Source organism: Lineus longissimus, chromosome 8 (assembly GCF_910592395.1).
Source record: "Lineus longissimus chromosome 8, tnLinLong1.2, whole genome shotgun sequence".
Lineage (NCBI taxonomy): Eukaryota > Metazoa > Nemertea > Pilidiophora > Heteronemertea > Lineidae > Lineus > Lineus longissimus.
Genome location: NC_088315.1, coordinates 20,128,515 through 20,142,091, shown reverse-complemented (window position 1 = coordinate 20,142,091; position 13,577 = coordinate 20,128,515). Strand labels below are relative to the sequence as shown.

Genomic DNA, 13,577 nt, shown 5'->3' with positions numbered 1-13,577 from the left:
TATACTAGTACGTATTTACGCAATTGGAAATTTCAAATTCAATTCACAAATTTCCTATCTTTAACGAATGGCGAATGCCTCGGTTTTGGTCTCCATTTTAGCTCCACCCTCGCGGTTTGGGTGAGACAACCTATACCTCCAGTTCGATATCAATTCCTACAGCCGTCGATTTACTTGTACTGCATTACATGCCCGTGAGCACGGAATGCCCCGATGTAGGAAAACAATCTTGGGCGTCAAATGCTCCATAAACCGCACGAGCCGCTTCTATAACAGGGAGTTTTCGCACACAATTGGAAGGTTTCAAGTTCAAGCTTAGTTTTAAAATATTCAAACGAACAGCACACTGGCTTTTTAGGCTGTAAAACGGGTACATATCTGTGTTCGCCAGCCATTAAACGCTTTTTAAAACCTCAACAACCTTCACTTCTATAAGTCTCGGCGAATTTTCCCTGGTGATTTAAAAATAAGATATGTAACTACAGAAAGGAAAAGTGTATTTTCATAATCAAGTTAGCGGCTTTAAAACATTTTAAACTCTGAAACGGAAATCGTTTGAAGCTATCTCTTTGCAGCTGTCATCCTAAGCCAACATGTATTTACCGGTAGTGAAAAATCACTGAATCGTGAAACCGCTACCAAGATTCAGTGGTGACACAGCAACTGATTAACGTGATCGTTCCGTTTGTTTCAGGATGAAATATCTTCTAGCCTTTTGCCTTGTCCTGATAGCGGTCATCGTCGGAGTCAGATCTGGTACGTTCAGGCATAGTCCGCTGAGCTGACATTTGTAGGGTGGGCCAGCTCCGGTCTAGTTCAGGCACGACAAGGAAAGGCTTTCAATAGTAACACGCGAAGTAACTATTATCATCTAGCTAGCGCGACGCTGCAACGTAAACAAAATTTTATTCGAGTCTGACACCTCACATTTAGTTGCAGTGAAATATCGCCTTTTACCTAAAAACTATTACACACTGCGTCTCGTTTTCGCTGCAACTTTTTGGTGTCGCACCATAACTGCTGGCATGTCCAGGCAAAAAAGTGGTTGAAAGGGCCCGGCGTTGGTGTGCCGGGTTTGCTTGTTGTTTTGACACCACAGTGAGAGGTTCCCATGTAAATATGTGATGCATATGCACTAGAAGCTCTACCTGGATGAGTCATCACTCCAACGCACAGGGTTCGAGAGTTTGGGGTTAGATTTTCATATATTTCGAGGGAAGAGGGCCTACCCCTCCCCCGGGCTTATTCACCAAATTTCATGCTTAGTCTCCAATTGCCATGATGTGCTCCTAAGGGTCAAACCAGCGTGCGCCCCTGTACCATGAGCTGAAGAAACAAATTTGGAATAAAAACAGCGTTTCTGTATACCAGGCTATACACATGCATGTATTTTTTTTACAGTTGTCGTAGACGGCAGCAATTCAGGTGGAGGCGATGATGCAGTGTCCGTGGCAATCTGCCCCAATGGAACAGTTGGTGTGGAATGCTCATGTACCCCTGCCGGCCAGTGCGATGGGTCCTACTTCACTGATGATGTTACGTGCAAAGCATTCCATCGCTACGGATTCAGTAGCGGACATAGCAATGTAAGTACATTGTATTTGACCTCGGTGTATTGTACGCGCCGGTCACCGATCCAAAGGTTGACCGCGCTCAACGTTGCTTAACTTCCACTCTGGGGCCAACGCGCCAACCACTGGGCCATAAAGGAATTCCCTCATGGCCGGCGGGTTAAGCCGTGCCATATACCTGGGGGTACTATACATCATTCCCCCCTTCGGACAGAGATGGATCGTCCGCGATCCTACTTAGCGCTTCATGCGTCTCAGTACCGAACTACAAATCCAGAGCTCGCATCGCGTGGGAAGGTCTGCCAGATGTATTGTACGCGTCGGTCACCGATCAACGGTGCTTAACTTCCACTCTGGGGATAACGCGCCAACCACTGGGCCATAAAGGAATTCCCTCATGGCTGGCGGGTTAAGCCGTGCCATATACCTGGGGGTACTATACAGTCGGCTCAGTAGCTACTTCCGTTGGATGTATTGAAGCTTCCTCGTCCCAAGTCATTGCGCCTCCGCCAACGCAAGGTTGGATTGTAGCTAACCAAAAATCACGAGATCTCGTAGGGAGGCGCGTGGTTTTACCAGGCTGGTGTTGAAGATTGCTTTCTTGGGTCCCTTTAGGATAAAGGGACATTTTCAAATGCATCGAGTTGGCCTTTTACGTTATTGTAATGCACTATGTACCTGCATTTAATATTTCGTCCTCAACTTGCTGCTATAAGCTGCAAGAAAAATTGTTTAGTTTACTTCGCATGTGCTGACACACATCAGATAAACCATCACTAGTAGGAGGCTTTGATGTTTTAATTCACGACAAATTTGGAATCCCAAAGATAGTTTCTACTGTTGCTGCAAAACATTCTATATAAAGAAGCAATCTCAATTATCTCAATTATGTCACCATATACATGTATATTTCAGGCCCACGCAACATGCTTGCCGCTGCTGGTCCGTAAGACATCGACTGAGTACAGTGCCGGTCCACACGAATCTTGCCAAGCTGATGGACTGCCAGGTCTACTCACCGTACGTATTCTTGATTTGTTATTGTGGATTTACCATGAATATAACTACGGCAACAATTTCAGCAAAGAAGGAAATGGAATTTTTATGAATCATCCTGAAATACCTTAGAGAAACGCGATTGCAAAACAAAAACATTACGCCGACTGAGTGGCAGGCTATAATGGTAACTAATTTTGAAGAAAGGCAGATTTTTGGCACTAGAAATCTCTGCAAGAACATTATATCTACCATTACAAAACTGTTTGGTGCTTTTATCAGCCAGGAGTTCGTCTTACTCGATTGAACTCTTGTCGTGTCCACGTGTAAAGGTGTTCCCATTTGCAAAGGAGCCTTTTTCTCCAAACGATAGGTTAGTTAAGCGTTGTCCGAGCATGCCACGGCTATTAAAGGATTACGAACTTTCATAGTCAGGAATTTAGAGCTGAACGAGGGATCATTTTGTTTTCTTGGTTATATCATTAGGCCTACAGTGAATTGATGAAAATAACCGGTAAATATATAAAGTTCTAAAATTCTGACAGCTCTTCCAAAAAGACTGGTTTTCAGATTTCCATATTCTCAGTCTTTAATCATTTATGATATTGTGTGTTGATTTGTTATGAGCACTATTTGTTACGTAATTATGTGAAAATGTGTACATTATCATTTCCAGCTGGGCACAGGATACTCCAAGTCATATGACACCCATCAGCTCTGGAAGGGACTGCTCCGCTTCATCAGGATGCAAGAGATGTAAGGTCCAGGCGGTTTGCGTCTATTCTGTGTAATGTTAGTTTGAAATAAATATTAGCTGACAACACCTAAAATCAACTGCCGTTTCTCTTTTTTAAAGAACTATATTAAGGTACATCGCAAAAGAGACCAAAGACCAAAGACCATGGGATTCCACTGGTCAACCGCTTTGTTTCGTTGCGGTATGCCGCCCGAGTTCGTTATTTTTACAAACCGATGTGCAAATGACCGTCCTAGTGGTTTTAATACTATCTTTACAATAGGATCTTCAATTCCTCAGATTTTCTCTCGTCCAAAAAGGCTGCGTTTACATAGGATTCACGTGTATCACTACAATGGACGAACTTATACTCGAGATACATGGTTTCGGATTGAAAAGGTGACATGACATAACGGGTAAAAAGTGACATCGTGAATCGTGATGTAGCCCACTCTTTGTAATTGATTTGTTCGTTCTGGGTGACTCATTACATTACAAGTGACAACGAACGTGAAGTCCATGTCAACCAAGCTGGTCATTTGAAACCAGTGTCGGTTAACTCCCCCGGTCGTCCATTTCGTCACTCTGTCCATCTCACATGGACTCAAGGCTGGAAGATAAGGCAATAGACATGGCATGTCTGAAAGCATTTAGTGTTTTCTGACACCGAATCAGATTGCTTAACGTAAAGATGGATATCTTTTTGTTTTGGTGATGGCAGCTTCGCCAGTAAATGTGGTTGCTGAAGATGGCATCGCCTGTGAATGGGGTTGTCGATGCAACTTCGCCTGTGAATGAGGTTGTTGAAGGCTACTGATATCCTATGATCGCCTTACCTGTGAATGAGGCTGTTAATGACAGCATCTCCTGTAAATGAGGTTGCTGATGACAGAATTACCGTGCATGAGGTAACTACTACATGTACCTTCTACACCGGCGATACAGTCCGTGCAATCATGCCATAAAAAACGGTGTATACTTTACCACTCGGGTAATGCGCGAGTCCGAGGTACCATTTCAATTCTATGCAGACGATAACGCAATGTGGTAATGCTGTAGAGAGCCTGAAAGGGGAATCTCAGGCCGAGACTTGCATTTGTGATGTCAAGCACTGGCTTGTCGAGAATAAACATGCCTTAAACGCCCCCCAAAAACGTCATATAGTGATGGTGAGTGTATCGTTGCGATGGCAGCTTTTTGAGGAGCACCCTGTTTACGTTCTGTTGTCAACGTATGGCTTAAATTTGTTAGGGGTACTTCTAATGCGATTCGATTTTTGTTTGCCGACAATGAGACACGCAGATACTGAAAAAAATAGAAGTTATCTTGAATTTAAAACAAAAAAATCCCCGTTCCGAATCGGCAGAAAACGAAGCCACCTAAAGAATCAATTTCCGACATTGTCATTTGAATTTGGTTTGTAAAAATCTAACATTGAAGGCAGTTCCGTGCGAGCGGAAGCAAGGGCTTGAGTGAAGCACGTACGCATTGGCATAACGTATGCAATCAGGCAAAAATGGAAATTGGTAAAAAATGTACCAATGAGCGCAGCTTTTGTCGTTTTCTTGTGATGCATAGATTTTAAAGGCACCACTGATCCAAGCAGGTTGCTTAGTAAGGTGGATTGCCTGACCTCAATACACAAGATTAAGATACGCTTCTTTGCAATTTTGGAAACTCACTCTCCATGGTGAGCATAATGACTCCGATACTGAAGAAGGCCGCCATCAGAAAGTGCAAACCCAAATAGCCACCCTTAAAGACCGTACGTGTTAATCGCCGTTGTTACTCATTAAATTCTTTTGTGGCTCACGTAAAAAAAACAGACATTACCTTCATGCAGGTATAAGCGAGGACATTTGCTGAAGTGCTCGTATGTCGGACCACACAACGGTCTTTTGTTGAAATTTATCTTCAGTCAGGAGTAATTCACACAAATTCCAAGATTTAGATTCCATTTTCTATTTTTGAATGAACGGGGTAGGCTGTAATGTGAAATCAAACGCCAATGTTGTAGATAAAAAGGACAACGAATGGAAATTTCATTAGAGATCGTGGCATTTGAGTGCAATCGTCTTGATTAATGGTTCACCATGTTCGAAAACAATTTAGGATAAGAATACGACTGGAGTGAGATTTATGCCGTGTTTGAGGGCAACTTGAGCAATTGTGACTCCATGTAATGACATTCTCCCTGTCCTTTAATAGCCCATTAGCGCTCGGCATCGATACTGCCGAACACGATTATTGTTTCGGGGAGATGATGATCTTGTTAAAGACAGCCAATTAGAGGTACAAGGGCATTGCTTTAGTAACACACCGCAGGGTCATCCCATCTGTACACGCAAGGCTTCGGCATGGCAAAAGCCTTAAAACCAAGGGATTGTGTGTTATCAAGGTGGGGATCTGGGTCATCCAAGATAGTGGATTTGATTAACCTATGGTGACCAATTCAAAGGTTCAGGCGTGGAAACTAACATCCCTTGGTCTGATGCATGCTTGTCTAAAGGTAGAAACAACTTTCGCTAGAGCGGACATTTCAGGACAAAACCAGTCCTTGTCATGAACTTTTTGTACGTTTTTGAACTGAAGTCAGCTGTCATAAAATCTTAGTATGGTTAAATAAAGCAATCAGTATCTAGTTGCGGCGAGTAGATGTCCGGAAGTCCGGTGATTGATCCCAGGTGAAGAAAATCGGTTACGATTCTTAGTTAAAATCTTATACAGTTCCTTGTACATTTGCATGTACATTCGTTACAACCTGTAGGATTCTTAGTTTAGATCCTAAAGTATGTTTTGAAAAATCTTTACGAAATTGAAAAAGAGTTAACTAAGAATTCTCTGAGAGTCTTATTTGGATTTAGACTAAGTATTCAACCAAACATCCCAGAGTTATTCAGTTTGCCTGCATTAGTTTGTTTAAGAACTGTTTTTTCTTTGTTCGGAATACACAAAGGATATGTGGTTTAATATACAGAACTATAGGAGTACCAAGCTGATTAAGACTGATACAAAATACCTGCGACGAGCTGTTGATAAAATGGGATCGATTCGTCTTGAACGTGCAGTGGACGTGATCATGAGTGTGTAGGTAATGTGTCAACAACCAAACTATCATGGCCGCCCATACATTGAAATGTCGACCATATTTGAGGTTTGTGGGAGTCACAGATATTTTCTCAGCTGTTCGGGCGAAATCAATCGCTCTTGTTCAAACTAGAGTGTTAATTCAGACGATCAACTACGGATCACGACTGGCTTTATTCCCAGAGGTTAGCGAGTGTAAGGGATACTGGAGGGGATTAAGGATACTTGACATAACTGAGTGATCAAATAAATCACTAACTGACTAAACTACAACTTATATGCATACATCGGCATTTTTTAAATGTGTTGGCTGTATGAAACTAAATAGATGTCCTTTTGGAATCAATTCCTGTGATATACATGTACATGTACATTTTTCATTTTTTCCACCTTCCCTGCCTGTTCCTGTCCTGTCCCCCCCCCCCCCCCCCATCCCACCCCACCCCACACACACACACATAAAAAGAACTGTAAAAATCATCGTCACTCCGAAAATTATCGTCAGGGAGAACCCCACCATCGAGGTCTCCAGAGCGAAAACTTCATATTCAGTTTTTCAGAATCGTTTATTGCATTAGTTCCATATCTTCCTCGTGGTATGAGGGTCATATCATAGGTCAATCACTTTGGACCTAAAGCCCTCCTACATCCTGAGCAAAAGTCAGCGATGATGTCCCTCGCAGATATAACTGATGTGATTTAATACCGTATAATGGCCGGAATACAGTCATCACATCAAACGAAATCTTGCCCATTATGGCCACTAGAAAACTGATATCATCATAAATTGAAAAGACAGGAAAAAATTGAAAGCGTCTTCTCGTAGTGTTTAACTACCTGGATTCTGTCCAGACCAAGATAGGTCACCGACTGAGTTGGTGACTTAGGAAAAGCGCTTTGAGCGGTGAAACTGCATTGGATCTTAAAATTAAAGTCAGATTTTCTGCAATAGAAGTCTCATGGTGCATTATTAAGTAAAGCTGCATACTTTTATAACGTCTTCTTTATTTTTGCGTTTTGGAAAATAGTTTTCGACAATTTTCATCTTGGCACATTTACGAAATTTCTTTAGTTTTTTTCCGATCGAAAACGAAACATGGTTATTAATTAAAACATAACGTTATTTTGCCCCTTACGTCGCAGTTAAAAGAATTCAGGGCTAGCCCAATAAACAGTCTTTAAACAAGGCCAGCTTGTACTTAGGAAACAAATCCAACTTGTACCTAGGAAACAAATCCAACTTGTACCTAGGAAACAAATCCAACTTGTACCTAGGAAACAAATCCAACTTGTACCTAGGAAACAAATCCAACTTGTACCTAGGAAACAATCCAACTTGTACTTAGGAAACAAATCCAACTTGTACCTAGGAAACAAATCCAACTTGTACATAGGAAACAAAGCCAGCCTGTACATAGGCGTTTCACGTTTGTTCTCCTGGCTTTTTCTGGGAAAATCATGATAACATCGACCCCCACGACGCAGCTTTCACAGGGGTCCATAGGCCTCAATCGACAAACGTAATGCACATCCGCGAAAATACAACGCCCGCGAGAATATGTGGTTTTACAGTTTAACTGATTGAGTTCACATTGATGAACACTTGGAGTTCGCGTTGGCGCTGAGAAATAATTCTTCTGGGTCATTACACCCGAAATGTCACGTTTTGTTAGTAAAGCCATGTCACGTGTGTCTATCAGCATCAGAATCAATCAAATTGTAATATCAAGTCGTTCATCCGTGATTGATCTTTTGATCAAATCTAGTTTTGAATTCCATATGGGGGAAATTCGGTCATTTGACGCATCAGGAGGTTTGAACTTCAACTGAGTTTTTGTAATGATTTACAGCAGCCTGGTACTAAGATGATAGTGGAATTAAATAAGTTGATGAAGGGGGTGGCGTGGGCGTGGGAGTTTGAATAAACGTGTTTTCCTATCTGCTTAGAGATGCCATCTGTATAAAATTATGTAAGCTTGAAAACACCCAGCTATGCCATTGTTCCCTAGTTACTAACTCGAGAAGCACACACGTCCCTCGTTTCAGACACGGGCTCTTGGGATTTTCTTTCAAAGCTTCAGTTGAGAATACAATAGGAGGGCTATAGCCTTCCCCTATTATACCTTACCATCCAAACCAGATGGAAACAAATCTCAGCAAGTATTCTCAAACTAACATTTCTGAGGTTCAATAATGGCATTTCATTCCTTTGCTGCAAGTTAAAAAAGTTCTAATCCCAATTGGTAATTATTCCTTTTGCGTCTATCTACTGAATGGGACTGCCGAAATTTAGATTTGTCCACCTGGCACTCATTGTCGAGAAGAATACACATCACGAACAAAGATGGCTCCTAGTGTTGGTGTGGGGTCCTATCACCTACATTTACTCTGCGTCTCTTTAATTCGTCTCATCTGAAATGCTTTCAGAATGTGTCGTAGCTACTAGAAGAAATCGTAATTAGCGTTTAAGATGTTGAAAGAGTCAGTCTCATTATTGTTGGTTATTGCGCCGAGAGTCATGACAGATCAAGTTGTCATCTCTATCGTGGAGGATCCAGGAGTTTGCTGGGGCGGGGACCTAAGGCTTTTACGATTATGACTGCTTTGAGCTCGGAGGAAAGGCAGGGCAGCACTTGAATACGGTTGGATCTCTTTTAGTCGCCCCCTCTTTGTTCGCAGGACACCCTCTTTTTCAACGTCACTGAGTTTGGTTCCTTAATTCGTTATTTCCAATGATATTTACCTCTGCAATTACGCAGCATTTGTCTGACGGGTTTCCTTACATAGGTTCTGCTGTCCATGCGTAGCAAGCGATGTTGTTTTGAAGGACGCAAAAGTCACAAATCATTTTACAATTTTGCGAAGGTATGGAAATCACCTCAGTGAATTAAAGGTTTCAAAGGCGTGTAGTTCATGATGACGAGAGGTTATCGATGCATCAAGCTGGCCAGGGGTAGCAATTGGCCAGGAGTATCGACCTCCTCCACCACATCGCAGAAATAAAGGTGTGAATATTTGGTTGTTCGCAGTATTGGCTTAAACAGCACTTTGCATTCAGTTTAGAGTTATTAATCCAGATTGCTCTCAGCATTGAGACATGCTCTTTAGCCTTGCTCAAAAAGCTTTTACGAAAAGCGGCAATTAACAAAAATAATCTACTCTGTCGTTTAAAAATATCAATATCGCTAGTTTTCCGTTTGAATTACTCGATGATATTCGCTGAGATAGAAAACATCTCGTAAGGATGGGAAATACTACGACGACGTGTTCAGATCTAAGCCAGTCTCTTGTACATGTGCGCGTATGATTCGTAAAAGATTTTTATGATTATAAGAATCTTACAATAATCTTAAAAGGATAGTACTTGTACATGTATGGGAAACTAAATATCTCAACTACGCCGTCATCAACCATGGAGAAGGTTTATAAAACAGCTGATTATGATACAGCCACGCCCGGTATCACCAGTCATCACTGTGACAATCTCTTCTCTCACGTTTTGGTGGACGAAATACCATCACTTCAAATCGGCGCTACAGTGTACATGCTGCTGTGCATGACAAAACCGTCTTGTGTTAATGCAAGAATCTTGATTAGATTTCAACTACTATAACAGTGCTTTATTGACAATCCAAGATGCATTACAAGTGATTGATCTGATGATGTGAGGTTAGACAAGATGTAAAGGTCCCCTGTTCTTCGAGTAAGAGCAATAAGAGTAGATGCACCTCATACACCGAGTTTAAAAATAGTCTTGCTAATTTTTCAAAGTTAAATGACGTTATTTTTATCGGAAACAGCTAAAAAAAGAAGCGATAGCATTTTATGTGGTGGAGTATCCATAAAAAAATATCCAGCAATTAATTCACGATGAGCCATCCAAATGACATGCCATTTGTCACACCCAGGACAAAGACAGCACTGGTATAATCAGGTACGCCCTGCACGATCATTTGCTCTCCGGCGGAATTGTTACTCACACATTGGTCCACAGGGATACCTGCTGAATAAAAACTACCCGGCCTACTTTAGTATCCAAATATTTATACAAAAATAACGTTTGACGAATGCTTTATCTATTGATCATGGCGTTCTGGGACCGGGCCTTTGATGGAATTTTCCAAACTAGTGTCGGGTATTGTCGACATAGGTTACTTCAGGGAGGATCAATCAATCAATCATCATCCAACATCGCATAGACTATGGAGCCATGGCTTTTTGTCATGGCATAGGCAGTGTGGACATTTCTCAATTTGTTCATGTTCCACTTCCTAGAACACTGTTTTGCCCCTTGGCGTATCTCGCAGTTAAAAATTACCGGCCCTGCCCAATACATGGTATATTGTCTTTAAACAAAGCCCGCTCGCACCTCGGCCTAAATTCACATTGTTCTACTGTCTTATCGAAGGGTCATCAGGGCAAATATTGATTAACATCTTGATAACATCCTCACGAAATACCTTTCATGATGGTCGATATGTCTCAACCGACAACGGCTAATAAACGTTGAAGACTCTCATTCCGATCTTGCGCTATACATGTATTTAGTAAACCAGAGCTTTGTTTTCAGCCTATTTCAAGGATTTTGGTTGTCTGTTGTGAGAAAGAAATACGGTGTGAACGGAATTTCAGATCATAGAGTTTTGTTTGTGACGAGCATATATACTGGAATAAGATTCTTTTCAAAGGGAAGGCTCTGGTTTAGAAAACACCCGAATGTGCACAGATCGTTGTCTAGAGTTTCAAACACATTATTTCATCTCTTGTAGAGTGCACAGGACGATATCCGCTGATTCAGGTCGTTTATACGTTGAGGTCAGGCGAGTTGTCGAGTTGTTGTATAACTGTAAAGATAAAGCATACGGAATGTGTTAGGAGGCAGTAAACCGGGCGAAAACATGCTAGAAAGAAGTTATACTGACCGCAATAGGAAAAAACTAGGCTTACATAACAGAGTGGTAACGCTTTTAGAGGTTATGATATGGTTTTTTCTGTATCGACCCCTGTATCTCAGTTGTTTTCGACGTTTTAGTTGGCAGATTCAATTCAGTTTCGAGTCATTCTGGCCAAAACCGCCGCTGTTTCCTGGGTTTAACCTTATTAGCTCCACCCTCGTGGTATTTGGTGAGACAATCAATGCTTCGGTATCAATTCGACGTGCATACTTATCTTATTGACCTTTCTCACAAAGAAAGATATTATCAGTGTGTAGAGTCACCTGCCCCAGCCTTCGGCTAAACGAATTGTCAGTTAGAGCTTCAGAATATATTGCCAGTTCATTTTAGTTATAGGAATCATTTAAAAAAAAAAACGCACTCAATTATTGTAAACAATGTTGCGCCACATCTTGTGTAGTTTAGTCTTGAGTTAGGTTTCAAAACGATGTAATTATATACAATATTTGAATATAATTATATACCGTAGCGGATGAACAAGTCAATCGATCAAGTCCATCATCAGCCGACATTAAAAATCTTAACATCTAAACTTTAATGTCAACTAGTCAACGTATTTATATTCAAAGAGCTTGCGGTATTCTTCCATATAAACATCAGTTAAACCCGAAGGCAAAACCATCAACGCCAACCATAGCGATAAACTTAAAATCATTAAAATCAATAGCGAAGTCATGGAAGTCTCACTGTGGGATTATAGTTTAGAGGTTTTTGATAATGCTTGCTCGGTTGGCTCTTAATGACATCGGTGTCAGGATTAAAATTGTTTAATCGGAAACCGATGTTGAAGTGCATCAAAGTTTTGCGGTTCAGATTTCAAATTAACTTCATTTCTCGATAGAGTCGGGTTCAGAACAGATTTAAAAAGGGCCTCTGTTAATTTTCTCTTAGTCTTAGCGGTGAGAAAAATACGACATTATTGTACAAGAGAAAACTAACTGAGACTGTACTGAACAATATACACAAACCTTCTATGAACAGAGACAATGACCTTTTCATACCTACAACTTACGATCATATAATTAACTACATGTATTAGCATTAAGCCGTTCTGTGGTAGTGTCAAGTACTAATCTTTTCCTTTGTGTGACACAATACTTGTATATATGTTCTTTGGACATTACATCATTTAGACTACACTTGACAACGCACAGAGTCGACTGTTGGAAACATCGTGAACGAAAACTATGTAAAAGAAAAACAAAGTAACTTTCGAGAATGAAAGCGAAGTCGTCTTCATCTCTGAGGTCGCAACCAGTGCCACGCATGACTAGCAGCCAGAGTAATCAGCTGTCTGTACATGCGTACTACGCGTCTACATGATAAGCCAGGAATCATGCCAGATGTTTTCATCACGACAGACATCACGGAAAATACCCATTATATTTGACTTCACATTGCAGAGGAACGCGTGAAGGAAACAAACTGCGAAATCTGATTTCAAATCCCCAAGAGGCTTGATCCGCGAATGAGTGTATTCAGCGGAATAAAATACCTCGCTCACGATAAAGGATTCACTCCGCAGAAAATATCCTTGTGCAAACAACAACCCTAATGAGTTTTGCGGCGCCATTATTTTTTTGCAACATCATCAAATCGGATATTATAGATTATTTCCAACTTAGAGGATGTGAAAAGATGAGTTCTGCGAAAACTTCCTGCCAAAACATCAAATTTGACTTATCATTTTTAAATCTTTTACCCTATGCACTAACTAATTAGAAGCATTGGAAAATAATGTTGCAAAAACTATCACCACAGAAAATGCGTTGAAGTAATGGAACCATTGAAGGATTGAAACGCTGTATTCTTGAAGTTTTGTTTCCGAAAAAGTTACAAGAAAGGAAAATACTTTACCTGGTGACTTTAAAAAGCTAAAAAGGATTCAGTAGAGAGAGGAACATTATACCAAATGGAAGGGTCTTTGTGTGGAATAATAAGGCTTCCCACCATCCAATGGTAAAAATGATTTCAATATCTGAGATTTGAGAGATCAAATGTAGGCCTACCAACCAACTTACCAACTAACCAAATCTGTCAGTGTTTCTATATATTTGGACGATTGTGATTTAGAATCCAATGTGTTTGCAACTTTGCGACATTTGGCCTTGGAAAACAGCCTATTTCCATGGCATCCGAATAAAATTTGTTTTTTATTAAACAGGGATTTCTAAAGCATCAGCATCAGCAGAAATTCAAATGGATGTTGCTTTTTTTAACGTTTTGACATGG

General features: G+C 40.9%; 1 protein-coding gene and 1 long non-coding RNA gene across 2 annotated transcripts in view; one reads left to right on the top strand and one right to left on the bottom strand.

Moving 5' to 3' along the window:
* Positions 1 to 2,559: 2,559 nt before the first annotated feature.
* On the top strand, positions 2,560 to 3,401 carry LOC135492853 (uncharacterized). The gene is made up of 2 exons (XR_010448141.1): positions 2,560 to 2,591; positions 3,244 to 3,401. It is a non-coding gene; the product is annotated as an uncharacterized LOC135492853 (long non-coding RNA).
* Positions 3,402 to 9,995: 6,594 nt separating this feature from the next.
* LOC135492397 (FMRF-amide neuropeptides-like) overlaps positions 9,996 to 13,577 on the bottom strand; it is a 62,045-nt gene continuing 58,463 nt past the window's right edge. Inside the window, exon 3 of the mRNA XM_064778860.1 lies at positions 9,996 to 11,234. The gene's annotated coding sequence lies outside the window, so the exon portion shown is untranslated. The remainder of the gene's footprint in view (positions 11,235 to 13,577) is intronic.